Consider the following 14,805-nt stretch of genomic DNA (forward strand, 5'->3'; position numbering starts at 1 on the left):
GTAGTACACAAATATTTCCCAATGGTCTGAAAGCCTCAATGCACCCAATTAAAGGATACTTGAAGATCGAGGCTTTCCGACAGGAGGAAGAGCCCATCTCAGAATCCAGCCCAGGGCCTGTGGGCTGGAGAGAGGGAGAGGTCCCCCTGTTTCTCCTCCTGTGTCCCCCAGCCATCCTCCTTCAGTGTTCCCAGATGGCATGGTGCCAATCACATAACTGGAGTGTTGGGGGCCCTCGCTGGGCCCTGCAGGGACTCATGGCAATAAGACAGAGGGGAGGTGCATTGAACGTGGGTTCAGAAGCCTCGGCCCCAACCCAGGCTATTCTGCACGGTGGGCTGGAACCTTTGATGGCGGAGCGCGTGGGACCCCTCAGGGCCAGCTTCCTCCTTTGTAAATAAGGGCAGGAGGGATGTAAATCACTGATTTAAGTCAGGGGTTCTCAAATTCTAGTGCAAGAACTGGTGCTGGACTGTGGAAAAGTATCCATTTTCACAGGTTGATGTAGAAACAAGAAAACCACAATAACAAGAAAGTCATGATTTTGTCCTAAAGCTAATTTATTTCCATTAAAATGCTGAGAAGTTCTGTTTTGTTATAATTTACTTTGCATGTGAATTCTATCACGGCGGTGAGGTGGGTGATAGGTGTTCTAATTACTTCATTTGAGTGAATAAAAAGCAACTCAATACAGGTCTTCAAATTTTTTTTTTCTTTTTTTGAGATGAAGTCTTGCTCCGTCACCCCGGCTGGAGTGCAGTGGCGCAAACTCAGCAGCTAGAATCACAGGCACCCACCATCATGCCTGGCTAATTTTTGTATTTTTGTAGAGATGGGGTTTAACCGTGTTGGCCAGGCTGGTTTTGAACTCTTGACCTCAGGTGTTCCACCCACCTCGGTCTCTCAAAGTGCTGGGATTATAGGTGTGAGCCACTGCCCCTGGCCCCAAATCTTTTTTATAAAATTTATCAGCCTGTGAGATCCAAAACTCTGGTAACTACTAGGTTAACTAAAGTCCAAATTTCCTTCTACTTGTGTCTGTGGATTTAGCTGAGTAGAAGTGCCTGGAATGCAGTGAAATAGTTGAGAGTCAGATTTTAATTTAACATTAAATACTAAGTCTAATACACAGGCAATGAACAGATGCGTTAGCACTGGTTAAACTGAATGGATTGTTCTCTGCTACATACCATGAATGGAAGACAGCAAAAACGGCACGCCCTCTTTCAGCCGCTGTGAACAGTGAACTGCGACGGCAGCTGGTGACCTACATCCTTTCAGAACACCTTGAGAAGAGGACGTCTCTCCAATCTTTTATGTGGATAGTGGTCAGCGCTCACTAGCAATCACTGACTCTTGGTCCACAGGGCACATGGCACCTGCTTCCATTTCAGAAATAGGGGTGACTTCAAGTCGCAGGGAACTCAGTGGAGAATGAACCTGTGCTTGCAGAACAGTGGGCCATTTCAAAGTCCGTGTTTGTGAGTTGCTTACATCCTATTTGTTTCCATTTCCCGCATGAGGGCCCATGCTATCTGCAGGTAGAGAAATGACAGGAATGTGAATTGATGCTGATCTTTTAAAGTTAAGTACTTTTATAATACGGAGCTTCACAAATTCTAAAAAGGCGCTGCTGGTTAGTTTTCTGTTTTTCCCACGTGTCCTGGGTCCCACCCAAAGGGTAAGAACACCCAAACTGTTTTTTGCTTCTAGTCTAAGCGAGGGCTTTGTTTTCATAGAACTGTGCCCCTGTCTCATTCTGTAATGGAATATAATTGCATGCGTGGATGTATGTATTTGAGTAACAGCCATCATCGTCTCTGGGTCCAAAGCACTAAGAGATCCGGGTTAGGCCTGTGGTTGTTGTCTTTGTGTATCCATCACACTGCAGGCATGCAATCAGTGTGTACTGGCTGGATGGCCAGGATGAAGTGCCAGGGCACTCATCTCTGCTTCAGGGCACATCCTCAAAACGCACTTGTTGGTTCGTAAGAACCAATTTTCTGCTTCTCTCTGCCTTCGAATCTAATGGCTTCAAATTTACACTAAAACTGAATCGCAGGGTTGATACTACTAGTTCTAAGACGAATGAGTTCTGGGAGCCTAATGTACAGTATGGTGACTAGAGATCATGACACTGTATTGTATCCCTGAAATTGGCTAAGAGGGTAGATTTTAAATATTCTCACTCTAAAAAGAAAGAAAAGAAGGAAAGAGGAAGAGAAGGAAGGAAGGAAAGGAAAGAAGGAAGGAAAGGAGGAACAGAGGGAGGGAGGAAGGAGGGAGGGAGGGAGGAAGGAAGGAAGGAGGGAGGGAGGGAGGGAGAGAGGGAAGGGAGGCGAGGGAGGGAGTGGGGAGGAAGAAAGGAAAAATTCATTTGCAATATGGGCCTTGTTAACAGTCATAGTGGGACATTAATATAGGATAATAGTATTTTTTAAAATCAAATAGTTCATCCCCTCGAGCTTTGCCCGCCCCGAGCTCCTCTGCTCCCGGCCGTGCCCATCTTGGGGCGGCGCGAGGCACGGGCGAAAATGAAAAGGAAAAATAATTAATAATAATAATAATTCGCTCATCCTTTGAGACCCTCCAGGAACGTTTCTCCAACACCCCCCAGCAGCCACATCTTTTAAAGCCCTTGCATCATTTTTTATTTCTGCACGAGTCCTCCCACTAGATCCTGAGCTCCTAAGGGGCAGGAATCCAGACAACAGACTGATGATTAAGTATGGGCTAGTTGCGGGGGTTCCCAGAGCTGTGGCTCGCATGGGACCCCAGAAACTAGGCATTCAGTAATAAAAATGGCTTTGGATCGTTACAGAAGGAACCTACCCAGAAGGACTCTCAGCATCCTGTTTCTCTGCAACATCTGCAAAGAGCCGCCTCCGGGGTCTGACTCAGCAGAGGCCCCAGCCTGGGTCTGGGGGGAGGTGAGTGCGCGCCCACCCTCCGTCCCGAGCCGGTCCTGCAGTTTAATCATGCTCCGCATCTATTCTAGGCCACGCTCATCTCCTGGGGTGGAAATGGGTTCTTGACAGTGTTCCTTTCACGTTTTAATCTCTCCGTGCTAATTGCACCCCGTCCTGTCAGTGCAAGGATGGCTCTTCCTCTGTGTCAGATGAGCAGCTCTGCCCGCGCACAAGCCCCGCCCCTTCGGGAAGCCCCGCCCCTTCGGGAAGCCCCGCCCCTTCGGGAAGCTCCGCCCCCGCCCCACCGGGCAAAAAGCCCCCTTGTGTGGCTGACTCTCCCCCACCTGCCATCCAGGGAAGGATGTACAAGGACGCGGCACGCCAGATGGGATTTGCTAACCAAGGGGACACCTAGTGATGAAAGGGATGAAAAGCAGCCGTGACAGGCCCAGAATGTTCTTTTGAGTCTTTTTGTTTTTCAGGTTTGTAAAATGCATTATTTAGGATGAAGCACTCCAGGTCAGAGCCTCACTACGTATTTTCGATCCGGTGTTTCCAGGGAAATTGGCTTTGGTCGCCGTCTCAACCGCATTGGATCTATGAGGGTGTATTTAAAAACAAAACAAAACTTCTTTTCAAAGTTCCCCATCATCATTAAAACATATTTTTAGACATCTTATAATTTGCAGGGCACGGTTAGGGTTTGGCAAAATAGAGGCAACAAGAGGTTGGCAAAGGAACCTCAGCTCGTGTTCAGGAAACAAGTTCCATTCCTGCCCTATGGCTCACCTCTGTGGCTGTGGGAAAGTCAGTGACCTCTCTGATCCTCAGTTGCCTTGGCTGTCACATGAGGCTGTTGAACTACAGGGTCTAACATTGTAAAAATGGGTGATGAACAGCCCTGCAATTGATTATTCTATAGACGTCTTGGGGGCTGGTAGAAATGAGAGGGGTTGGAGGTGGAAGAAAAACAGACTCTGTCCTTGGAAACCTTTCTGGTACATGAGCACTAGTCATGAGGGGACTGGGGAATGGACACTCTGTCTCCATTTTGCAAGGCTACCTATGAATTATGCATATGGTACACACAGGCAAAAGGAATGGATAATTACCGGTTTGACCTCTGAGAAGAGACACACTGGGTGAAAGGAATGTTGTTTGCTAGAGTGGGTAGAACAGGGGCTTTTCGGCTCTATTTAATAAAGGAAATTTACTAAGCATCTAGGCTATACCCACCCACCTAACAGGCCAAGAAGCCAACACTCAGAGTGATTGAAGTGATTGGATCAAGAGCACACCATTGGTTGTAAAGTCAGAGAAATCCACCACTAGGAAAAGCCATTCTAAGGAACAAGAAATTCAGTGTTTACAGCCCAACTCATACAATGATAGAGTCTACTTTCCACATTAATGTTGACAACAGTCATGTAAAGCAATGTAAAAATGTGACAAATATTATCAACCATTGTCTATACGTGCCTCAGTCATGTGCAGAGCCTCAGATATCCTTGAGAGAGCAAAGAGAGACATGATACCTAGGTCCCCAGGGAGAGGCGATTCTTGGGATGCTCCTTGTTTCTTGGACACAGTGTCTAACCAAAGACCAAGGCCGCTGTCCTCTAGAATTTTGGAATTAGTCCCAAAACATTGTATTTTAAATTTTCTAGTATTTTTATCCAACAAACAGAACACCTATACCACTGAACTTTTCTCCCCAAGTTTTTGCATACTGAAAGAGGTGAACTTTACCGGCCTCATCTCTTTTCACTCTCCTCCTCCCTCACCCTCCACCTGCTGGCCGCCTCCTTGTCCCTCCCTGAAGATGGCAGCCACAGTGCCTATGCACCTCAGCACCTATACACAGGCTGCTCCTCTGCTCACAATACTCCAGAATCTACCCCGTCCACTTCCCTGTCATCTTCAAGCTTCTGCTCAAATATCATCTTCACAGGAAGCCTTCCCTGAGTATCCTATCTGAGATACAGCCCCACTCCTGGTTCCTTTTCCTTTGAATTGTTTTTTTTCTTTGACCCTCATCACCTTCTAACATTTTCGTTTTTTGTGTGTCTCCCCTCAAGTGTGTAAGCTTCATGAAGGTCAGAGCTTGGGTGTGTTTTGTCCCCTGTGATGTCCACAGGTCCCAGCACGGTGTCTGGCAGAGTGCTGAATATTTTTCTGAGTGCACGCAAGCTTTGCTTCACTTTCTGCTTTTTGTCCCTGCTTGCCTCTTTCCCAAACCTGCTCAAGTCTCACCCCCTAACTAGAAGTGGCTTAATTAACTTCACAGCTGAAAGAGCCATTTCCGGCCTCCTCATTTGAGAAAACCAGAAAGGCTAACAGCACTGATCCAGGACTTGAACTTGGATCTCACATTGCCTCCCAGCCATGGCTCTCCCAACAGTTCCGGATTCCTGCAGCCTGGTGTGCACCTTCTTTCTTCCCCCGGGGTCTGGCCCTCTCTACCTGTATGTGCCATGCCTTCTTACACTTCATCTGAGCAATGCTGAACCCTGATTCTGCCACAAGTTAAGTATGTGGTCTTGGGAAAGTGACTTAACTTCTCTCTCTGCCTTGGGCTTCTCTCTCCTCAAGGGAAGAGTAGCATTTCCCTTAGAAGATGTTCGCAAGGCTCAACTAAAATGAAGGAAGCACTGCCCCCTCTTCAGTGCCTGGCCATTCCTTTCCCTTTCCCTGGCTTGTGGGGAGATGGTCATTTGCTCAACAGAAACAGGAAGTTTCTCGAGGTCTCTCTGTTGTCCCCATCCCCAGGCCTAAGCTCCTAGAAGACAATGAAGAAATCCTTGGGGAGTGAAAATGAGTTTTAAAGGGAGGATAGTGGCCTCCATAATGTGGGCATCCCACTGTCTGGGCTGGCTGGTGGATCCTAGCTTGCAGGCCTGGCACCGCTTAAGACTGATGATGAAGATGAACAAGGCCTCCAAGAGGCCAGGTAAGGCAACAGGGGGCGTTTTCTGCCTTTCTCAGGGGCCAGCTTGTTGGCAAAACATCTCAATTTCAAAAGTCACCCTCAAGGTAATGGGGCAGGAATCTTGACTTCCTCAGAGACCACCATAATGAGCATTTCTCAAAGTCTGCTCTTCAGTATCTAAAAAGAAAAAACAAGTGAGGGTGTTGTGTGATTTTTAAACAGTTTACAATACTAGGTTAAGGAGTTACCCAGCTGCATTTATGCAGGACTTCCCAGAGACTTCGTCAACTGTATGTGCATTATGACTCTCCAAGAGGGATGGAGGTATACACACGCTGAAACAGTTTCCCAGGGTATTCGGTCAAGACACCCTTGCTTTCCAAGGAGCAGCTGTTATGCTGGACACCACATTCTGGGGAAATACAGCTCTAGACAAACTCAGATTGGGGCATGAAAGCTGAGCCTGGAGACACTAAGTGGCTTGGCCAGGATTAAACAAACAATGGCAGAACCGGGGCTATAATCCAGGGCCCTGGTGTGTTTCCCAGTGCTCTTCCTTCTACATGGCACTGAGGTTGGTGAAGGCCTTCGAATCAGACCAGCTCTAGTGACAGAGCATGGGGTTTTCGCTGGAGAAAATACACTGGCATGAAATGTAACCAGCAGGACAGTCTTACTAGAGATAAAAAGTGAAAGTGTACATGTGAGTGTGCGTGTGCATGTGTGTATGTGGCTGTGTATGTGTGTGTGCATGTGTGTATGTATGTGCATTTGTGTGTGCCTGTGTGTACGTGAGTGTGTATGTGTGTGTGCATGTGTGTATGTATGTGCATGTGTGTATGCATGTGTGTATGTGAGTGCCTATGTGTACATGGGAGTATGTGTGCATGAGTGTGTGTGTGCTTGTGAGTGTATGTGTGCGTGTGACTATGTAAATGTATGTGCATGAGTGTTCATGTGTGCACGTGTGTGTGCATGTGTGTGAGTGTGCATGTATTTGAGTGTGAGTGTGCCTGTGATTGTGTGCACACATGAGCATGTGTACATGTGACTGTGTGCATGTGTGTGTGAGCATACATGATGTGTATGTGCATGTAAATGTGCATGTGAGTGTGTGCCTGTGTGTGCGTGTGAGCATACATGTGTGTGTGCATGTAAGTGTGTGCATGTGTGTGTGTGCGTATGTGTTTTGCAGGGGTAGCAGCAACAGCACTGAAGGGCCTATTCCCACCCAAGATGGTTGCATGGTCCTTGCAAGCCCCGTTGAAGATCTCTCCCCTAGCCCAGCATGGTCCCTGCAAGTCCCAGTGAAAGAGGATCTCCCCCAGCCCTCCCCTGGCTTTTCGTGTTTCCGGGCACAGTGAGTGATACACTGAGCTTTCATCAATGGTGAGTGCACTCCCTGGCCCACTGTGGAAGGCTGAGTGCAGCCCCTAAAGAGATCCATGTCCTCATCCTCAGAACCTGTATATGTCACTTTATACGGCAGAAGAGACTTTGCAGATGTGATGAAGCTGAGGGTTTTGAGACGGGGAGATGCTCCTGCATTATCCAGGTGGGCCCTGTGTCATCACAAGGGTCCTTATGAGGAGGTGGGGAGATCTGACCACAGAACGGGAGTAGGGACTGTGATGATGGTGGCAGAGACTGGAGGGACAGTCTGAAGGCAGAGGAAGGGGACACAAGTCCAGGGGTTCGGGTGGCTGACAGAAGCTGAAAAAGGCAAAGCAATTCTTGCCTGGAGCCTCCAGAGGAGGCCAGTCCTGCCAACATTTCAACTTTAGCTCCATGAAACCGATTTTGGACTTCTGAATAAATGTGTGTCACTTGAAGCCAGCAAGTTTGTGTAATTTGTTACAGAAGCAATAGAAAATGAATACATGCAGTCTGATGAGAATATCCCAGTCCACTCTGAGCAGGTTGTGCTGCCCATATAAGGTGAGTGCTGGTGACAGGGAGCCTGCGGTGATGTGACTGGTTCGTGTATGCAGCTGGGTCACCCCACACTGCTGGGAACCACCCAGAGGTCTCCTCCAAGCATTGTCCTCTGTCACAGCTTCATATGGAGGGAATGGGGCCACGTCAGTCTCCCACTCAGAGGTAAAGGCATCTGTGTCTCCTGCAGCGTCAATTTGTCCCTGTGGCAAGAAGCAGGGAGTGACTGATTTGTGACACCACGCCTCACCTGTATGGCTTTCAATGACTTTTCCTTGGCAGCATTGTAGCTGAGCCGTCAGGCAAAACGACCCAAGCAAGTTGCAGCTGCCCGGGAACTGGAAGTGCTTGCTTATAAAACGTTTCAACATTTCCAAGGGTGTATTTTCTCCCACATGCTCTGGAATACTTGGAAATCACTTTAATTAGCATTGTTGGCCTGTCTGGCTGCCTCAGTTTTTTCATTTGCTGAGGGCCTCTTCAGCACCTGCATTGAGAAGTCACAGGAGACCAGAGCCGCACAGGACATCACAGAGCTGAGTTCTGACCCAATTATCTGAATCAAATGTCACCCAATATCCTATCTTCAACAAACAAAAGAGCAAAGAAGCCAGAGACACTATCTTCAGATGCCTTGGCCTATAAGGAATTCATTCTGACTTGAGATGTGCTTTAACAGTTTCAGATGAAACCTCTACCTGCGCTTCAGATTTGACAGTGAAGTGTTAAGGATTAGATCACGAAGTGTCACGGCAGGCGGTGTGGAAGCGATCGTGATGCTATAAATGACAAGTTGCATTTCTTTCTTACAATGGCATATTTGCAACTTAATCAATTGCCTTTTTATTTCCCCCGATCCACAGATTTGTTAAAATAGTCTATCAGATGAATATTTTGCTTATGTTTTATGCAAAAGAGGACTCACAGAATCTGAAATGTGAAACACACAGCCAATTGACATTCAATGAGCAGGCTACCCAGAGGCTGGTGTAAAACCACCACCTCTAAATTAGAACTAAATTACTAAATTATAACCAAAACTGTAAAATAGATTCAGGCTGTTGAAACCATCGAAAGCAGCAGAAGGCATTGTTAACTTTGTCAACTGCTGTATTTGTTTATTAAGTGTTTTGGGTTTTGTTTTTCTTTTTGAGACAGAGTCTCCCTCTGGCACAATTCTTGGCTCACAGCAACCTCCGCCTCCCGGGTTCAAGTGATTCTTCCACCTCAGCCTCCCAAGTAGCTGGTACTACAGGCACACACCACCACACCTGGCTAATTTTTGTATTTTTCAGTAGAGACTGTTTCACCATGTTGGCCAGGCTGGTCTTCAACTCCTGACTTCAAGTGATCTTGCCCACCTTAGCTTCCCCAAGTGCTGGGGTTACAGGTATAAGCCACCACACTTGGCAACATTTCCAGGGCTGCCGGTACCGCTTGGCTCGGTGTCTTATCGGTAGAGGAATGCGCTGGTGTCATCCTGCCCTAGCTACATACTTGATGTTGTGGGGGGGGGATAGCTGTAAGTGAAGAAGTTAAAATGGAGTCAGTCCGGCTCATTTTCAATACGTAAGAATGAGTTGATTAGGCCAACACACGGTAGGTTAACACAGTGACAGCTGTATTAGGAAATCCTCTCATGAACCTTGTCATTTCTCACTTTCTAATGTATTTGGAAACTGTTTTTAAGTGATGGGTAATACATGCCAACACACTTGACTAATACAAAAGCAGTTTTGATTGAATTAAGCTTTGCAATGTCTCTCACTGGAAAATATGGCTAAAATAGAGTATTTTATTTCTCCCCTGTTTTAAATCCTCTCTCTGCAGTGGGTTTACTTGCCTCAGCCACCTTACAATCTATATTTTCTCAAACAATTCCAATTTAGTACCATTTATGTTTTTTCAAGAAAATTATTATAGAGATCACTTAAATGCAACATAATTATAATGCTTATTAAGGCTTATGACGCAAACAAATTCACAAAGAATAAAACCTCTTTGGTTGAGTGTCCCAATTTGGAGATCAGAATATTTTTCTCTAGCCTGATTGAGATAAAAATTAAGAGTCTGGGGAGAGTTGGGCAGGGGGTCAGTAGAAGGACGTTGACCTCTGCAGGGAAGGCCGGCGTGACGGGGAAGCAAGAACCAGCTACGGCAGCATCCAGCCATGTCCCTGTGGGTACCACACCCCTGACATCAGGCACAATGATTTTATAATAATGGAGTTCTCCGAGAAAATATGTCCCTCCCTCTTTTCTTCCTGGTAATTAAATATCAGAAGAAGAAACTCGAAACCAAGACTAGAAAAGGAAATAGCCCGAGAGTTGGCACTGGGATACAAAAAGCCCATTAGCTGAGGTCAACCCAACAAGGGGCACGGCAGGCCAGAGAACTCCCACAACCTTGGTTCCAGGCTCCCCTCTGCCCCGCCTCAGAGCTGTGCTGGGCTGGGGACTTCAGAGGACATTTTCACAGAATAAGCCAGGTATTTGTTTTGTTTTTGTTTTTTGGAGACATCGTCTCACTCTGTTGCCCAGGCTGGAGTGCAGTGACACGACCTGACTCACTGCCGCCTCTGCCTCCCGGGTTCAAGTGATTCTTCTGCCTCAGCCTCCTGAGTAGCTGGGACTACAGGTGCGTGCACCATGCCTGGCTAATTTTTGTATTTTTAGTAGAGACGGGGTTTTATCATATTGGTCAGGCTGGTCTTGAACTCCTGACCTTGTGATCTAACTGCCTCAGCCTCCCAAAGTGCTGGGATTACAGGCACTGCCCGGCAAGCCTGGTGTTACGAGGACATAGAGGGAAGAAAAATTCAAGATGTGACACTAGAGAATTTTCTCCCAACAGAGAGCTTGGAGAAAGGACACCTACATGGTGAGGAAAGGAGAAGGGAGGAAAGAAAACACATTTGTGATGTGGGACGGGTCCTCGCGATCCCGACATGGAAGCTGTGTTTGCAACAGAGAAAGAGGCAACAGCCAACAAGGAGTTTGGGGTGTCAGGTCCATCTCGGCAAACATCTACTGGGCATTAGCAAGGTCCTCGGCACTGCGTTAGACACTTGGGGCGCACCTGTAGGAAGATGTGGCATCTGGTCTGCAGGGGCTTACTGTCAGACTTGAGAATAAGTGACGCACTGCAGGACGACCCCTGCAGTGGGGCGGTGATGGAAGGGCCGTGGGAGGCGCATGCCAAGCGTCTCTGCGGCACCTCTCAGAAGGCACTTCGGAGCTGAGTCCTTTGGAAGAGGAAGCATCTGCTCGAAGGACAAACAGAAGAGAGGTGCTCTCAGCAGCAAGTGTGGACAGCAAGTCCGTGCTGCGGGAGCATAGATCACGGGACGGAGGACACCACAGCAGGGACCTCCATGAAGGGCCTTGGCCCCAGGGGAAAGATGTGAGGCTTTGTCCTAGGGCCTATGGGGAGCTCAGGACAAGTTCTGTTGAGGAAAGCATGATCCGATCTCTGGGACACAAAGATGTGTTGGGGTGTTTTTGAAGGCCGGCCTCAGTGGGAGAGAATGAATGGAAGCAGGAGGCCTGAAATCAGTCCACTGCCTCTCCGCATCTGAACCAAACTTCCGGCAGCGCAACTGGGGTGGGGAGAGGCCTTGCTTAGAGGGCAGGCAGGGGTGAGTAGATTTAAGAGAAAGTATCAGCAGTGTTGGAAAGTGGGGGAAAGGAAGCCCCTGCAACAGTGCTTTTCTCTCTGGGCGGTTGCCTGCCGTGTTGCAATCCACTGAGCTTTGAAATGCGGGACAGAAATCCTGGCGTGTCCTGGGGTGTGGAGAGGGGGAAGACAGACACGGGCCTGGAGTGCTGAATGTGACGGGTCTGCCGAGGGGACAGCCAAGTGGGGAAGCACGTCTGGGGATCAGGAGGGAGGTCCCCAGAGAAAGCACAAGGGAGAACTTAGCGTAAAGAGCAGGGAGGTGACGGGAGAAAACCTGCTTGTGAGCAGAAGTACTTAGGCTGAGTAGGAAGAGTAGACAAAGACCCTTGATAGCAAGCTCAGAGCCCTGGGGACACAGATTTCAAGGACGGCAGAGCCGAAATCAAATATTCACAAAAGAGGTTGAGAAGGGGCCAGAAATACTATAAAGACCAGAAAGCGGTGTCGTGAAAACCAAGAGAGTAAGGCGTTCCGGCAAGGAGGAGGGTTATCCTACTGAACTCTCTGGCATTGCATTTTGTTTTTAGACAGTCTTACTCTGTCACCCAGCCTAGAGTGCAGTGGCACAATCTCGGCTCCCTGCAACCGCCACTGCTGGGGCTCAAACAAGTCTCGTGCCTCAGCCTCCTGAGCAGCTGGGATTACAGGCATGCACTACCGCACCTGGCTGATTATTTTATTTTTAGTAGGTGCAGGGTTTCCCCATGTTGGCCAGGCTGGTCTCAAACTCTTGACCTCAGGTGATCCACCCACCGCGGCCTCCCAAAGTGCCGGGATTACAGGTGTGAGCCACTGCATCTGGTCCTCTGGCATTCTGTTCTTGCAGTCTGGAGTCAGAGTCTGCGCTTTATGTAATCTTAGTTCTCCCTGATTTGGTAAATGCATGCTGTGTGGCCATATGATGCTGGGCAATGCAGAGTCAGGGAATGCAAACGTGAGTAAGGCAACGCCCAACATCAAGGGGCTCTCAAGCTAGTGGAGAAGACAGACAACCAGAAAGGAAAACACAACCTAATCTCAGCTCACTGCAACCTCCGCCTCCCGGGACCAAGCGATTCTCCTGCCTCAGCCTCCTGAGTAGCTGGGACTACAGGCATGTGCCACCACACCTGGCTAATTTTTTTTTTTCTTTTTTTAGTAGAGATGGGGTTTCACGGTGTTAGCCAAGATGGTCTTGATCGCCTGACCTCCTGATCCGCCCACCTCGGCCTCCCACCATGCTGGGATTACGGGCATGAGCCACCACACCCAACCCCAGGAATTTGGATTTGGAGAGACACAGGTGGAGGCTGAGGCTGTGGGGTGGTGCTTTTCAACCCTGGCTGTGCACGGGAAACACCCGAAGCTCTGACAGCCTGTCACTCTGGGTCCCACCCCAGAGGGTCTAATGTCACAGGCCTGGGCCTGGAGGAAAGCTCCCCAGGAGACTGGAGTGGGTTGCCCGGGTCAAGACCCACTGGCATAAAGAGAAGGGTTTCAAGCCTGCAGGATGCCCCTCCCCACTCCAGGGTTTACCAGCCAAGTGACCCTGGGAAAGTCTTAGCCTTATTGTCTTGGCTTCCTGCGCTAGGAAGTTAAGATTGTGCCTCTTCAAAGAAGTATGAATATTAAATAAGATAACATGGGTGAGTGCCTAAGCACACCCCTGGCACATACTGCAAACCAGGTGTGTATCGGGATTCACTCCCAGACCAAGTCGGAGGAAGGGCATACCCTCGGCCTGCAGTCCCAAAATGAAACCAGGCAAAGGGAACTAGGAACCTCCCCCGCCTGCTGTCTGCAGGACACCTCTCTGTGTGCATGCCCGGTGGCTCTGACCTCACACAGCGGCCTTCGAATGCGGCATGGAACACGGAAGCATCATGATGCCCCAGCCCTCACAGCAACGCTCCAGCGGCCATGGCTGTCACCGAGTCACAATGCTGGGATGCAACGGATCCGTTCGCGCATGTCGCCCCCAGACAACTATTTGGGAAGCACCGTGTGCGCCCGGAAGGGAATCCATCTGTCTTTCCTTCATCCTTTCAACCAACGTTCTTCAGACCTTGCTCTCTGCCAGCCACCACACTAGGTTCTGGAGGAAAAATAATAAGCAGGAAAGAGACGGTCTGCGCCTCCGATGGGACAGACCCGGGTCCCCCACACCTGTCTAGTCTGTTCCCTTTTCAGCATCAAGGCAGCCCCCGCTATTTCCACCGTCATCGTTCCTCTCACGGGTTTTGGCAAGAGCCCCTAACTCTTTCACCCGAGGCCAGTAGCAAGCTCTTCTAATCCGCTCTGGCATCAGATATGGATTACTTATCACATAATCCCTATAAATGTTAACTGTGACTGTGTGTGACAACAAAGGTACCTGACGCTATGGGACCACATCTTAGGGGCTTCGATCAAGTAGAGAGGCCAGGCTTCTCCAAGACAGTGACAGCCGAGCTGAGAAGTCAGCGCAGATACAAGCGGAGAGGGTTGGGGACACTCCTCAGGCCTCACAAGCCTCACCCATCAGTGTCCCACGCCTCCAGGCCCTTCTTTGCACAATCCCTCCGCCTGACAGATCCCCGCCGCCTGGTCCTACAGCGAGCGCCACTCCTCAGCGCCACCCCTCTCGAGGTCCACGCTGACCACAGCTGCTCCCCAGTCATCCCTCCCCCGTGTCTCTGCCGGATCTGTCACCAAACCTCTCACCCAGCGCAGGACACCGAGGTGGCTGAGTCTCTCCCACTGGTATGCTCCTCACAGCCGGGCCTGCTCACCCCACCACCCAATAGCAAATATCAGACAGGTTTATCTTCAGGGTTGGGCTCAGGATTTGGAGGCTTGGCAAGCCCCAAATCCGAAGGGTAGGGGGGCAGGCTGGAGACCGGGAGGGCTGCTGGTGCTGCCTGAGTGCCCAGGAAGTGGGTGTGGAGGCAGAATTCCCTCTCCTCAGGGACCTCAGCCTTTTTCTCTTCACACCCTCAACTGCTTAGACAAGGCCCACCCACATTGGGAGGATAACCTACTTTACTCAAAGCCTCTGATTTAAATGTTAGTCTCATCTTTAAAATACCTTCACAGCAACACCGAAGCTGGGGTCTGACCAAATATCTGGGTACCAGGGTGCAGCCAAGTTAACACAAAAAGTTAACCATCACGCCAAGTAAAAACAGCACTTGGTAACTGTGAAGTCACGAAATCTGCTCATGATGTGTCCACCTTCTCCATTCTCCTCCTTTCCCTCCCTCCTTTGCTTCTCTCTCATGCCTCTGCCTTTCCCTCCCACGCTCCCCTCTTCTTTTCTTCCTGTGCGTGTCTCCTTCCGAGTGCCGGGGGTCCCATCAGCTGCAGGTCTCGGGAGGGGTGAAGCGAAGCTGAAAG

Source organism: Sapajus apella, unplaced genomic scaffold (genome assembly GCF_009761245.1).
Source record: "Sapajus apella isolate SASKATOON/1434 unplaced genomic scaffold, GSC_monkey_1.0 scaffold39, whole genome shotgun sequence".
Taxonomy (NCBI): Eukaryota; Metazoa; Chordata; class Mammalia; order Primates; family Cebidae; genus Sapajus; species Sapajus apella.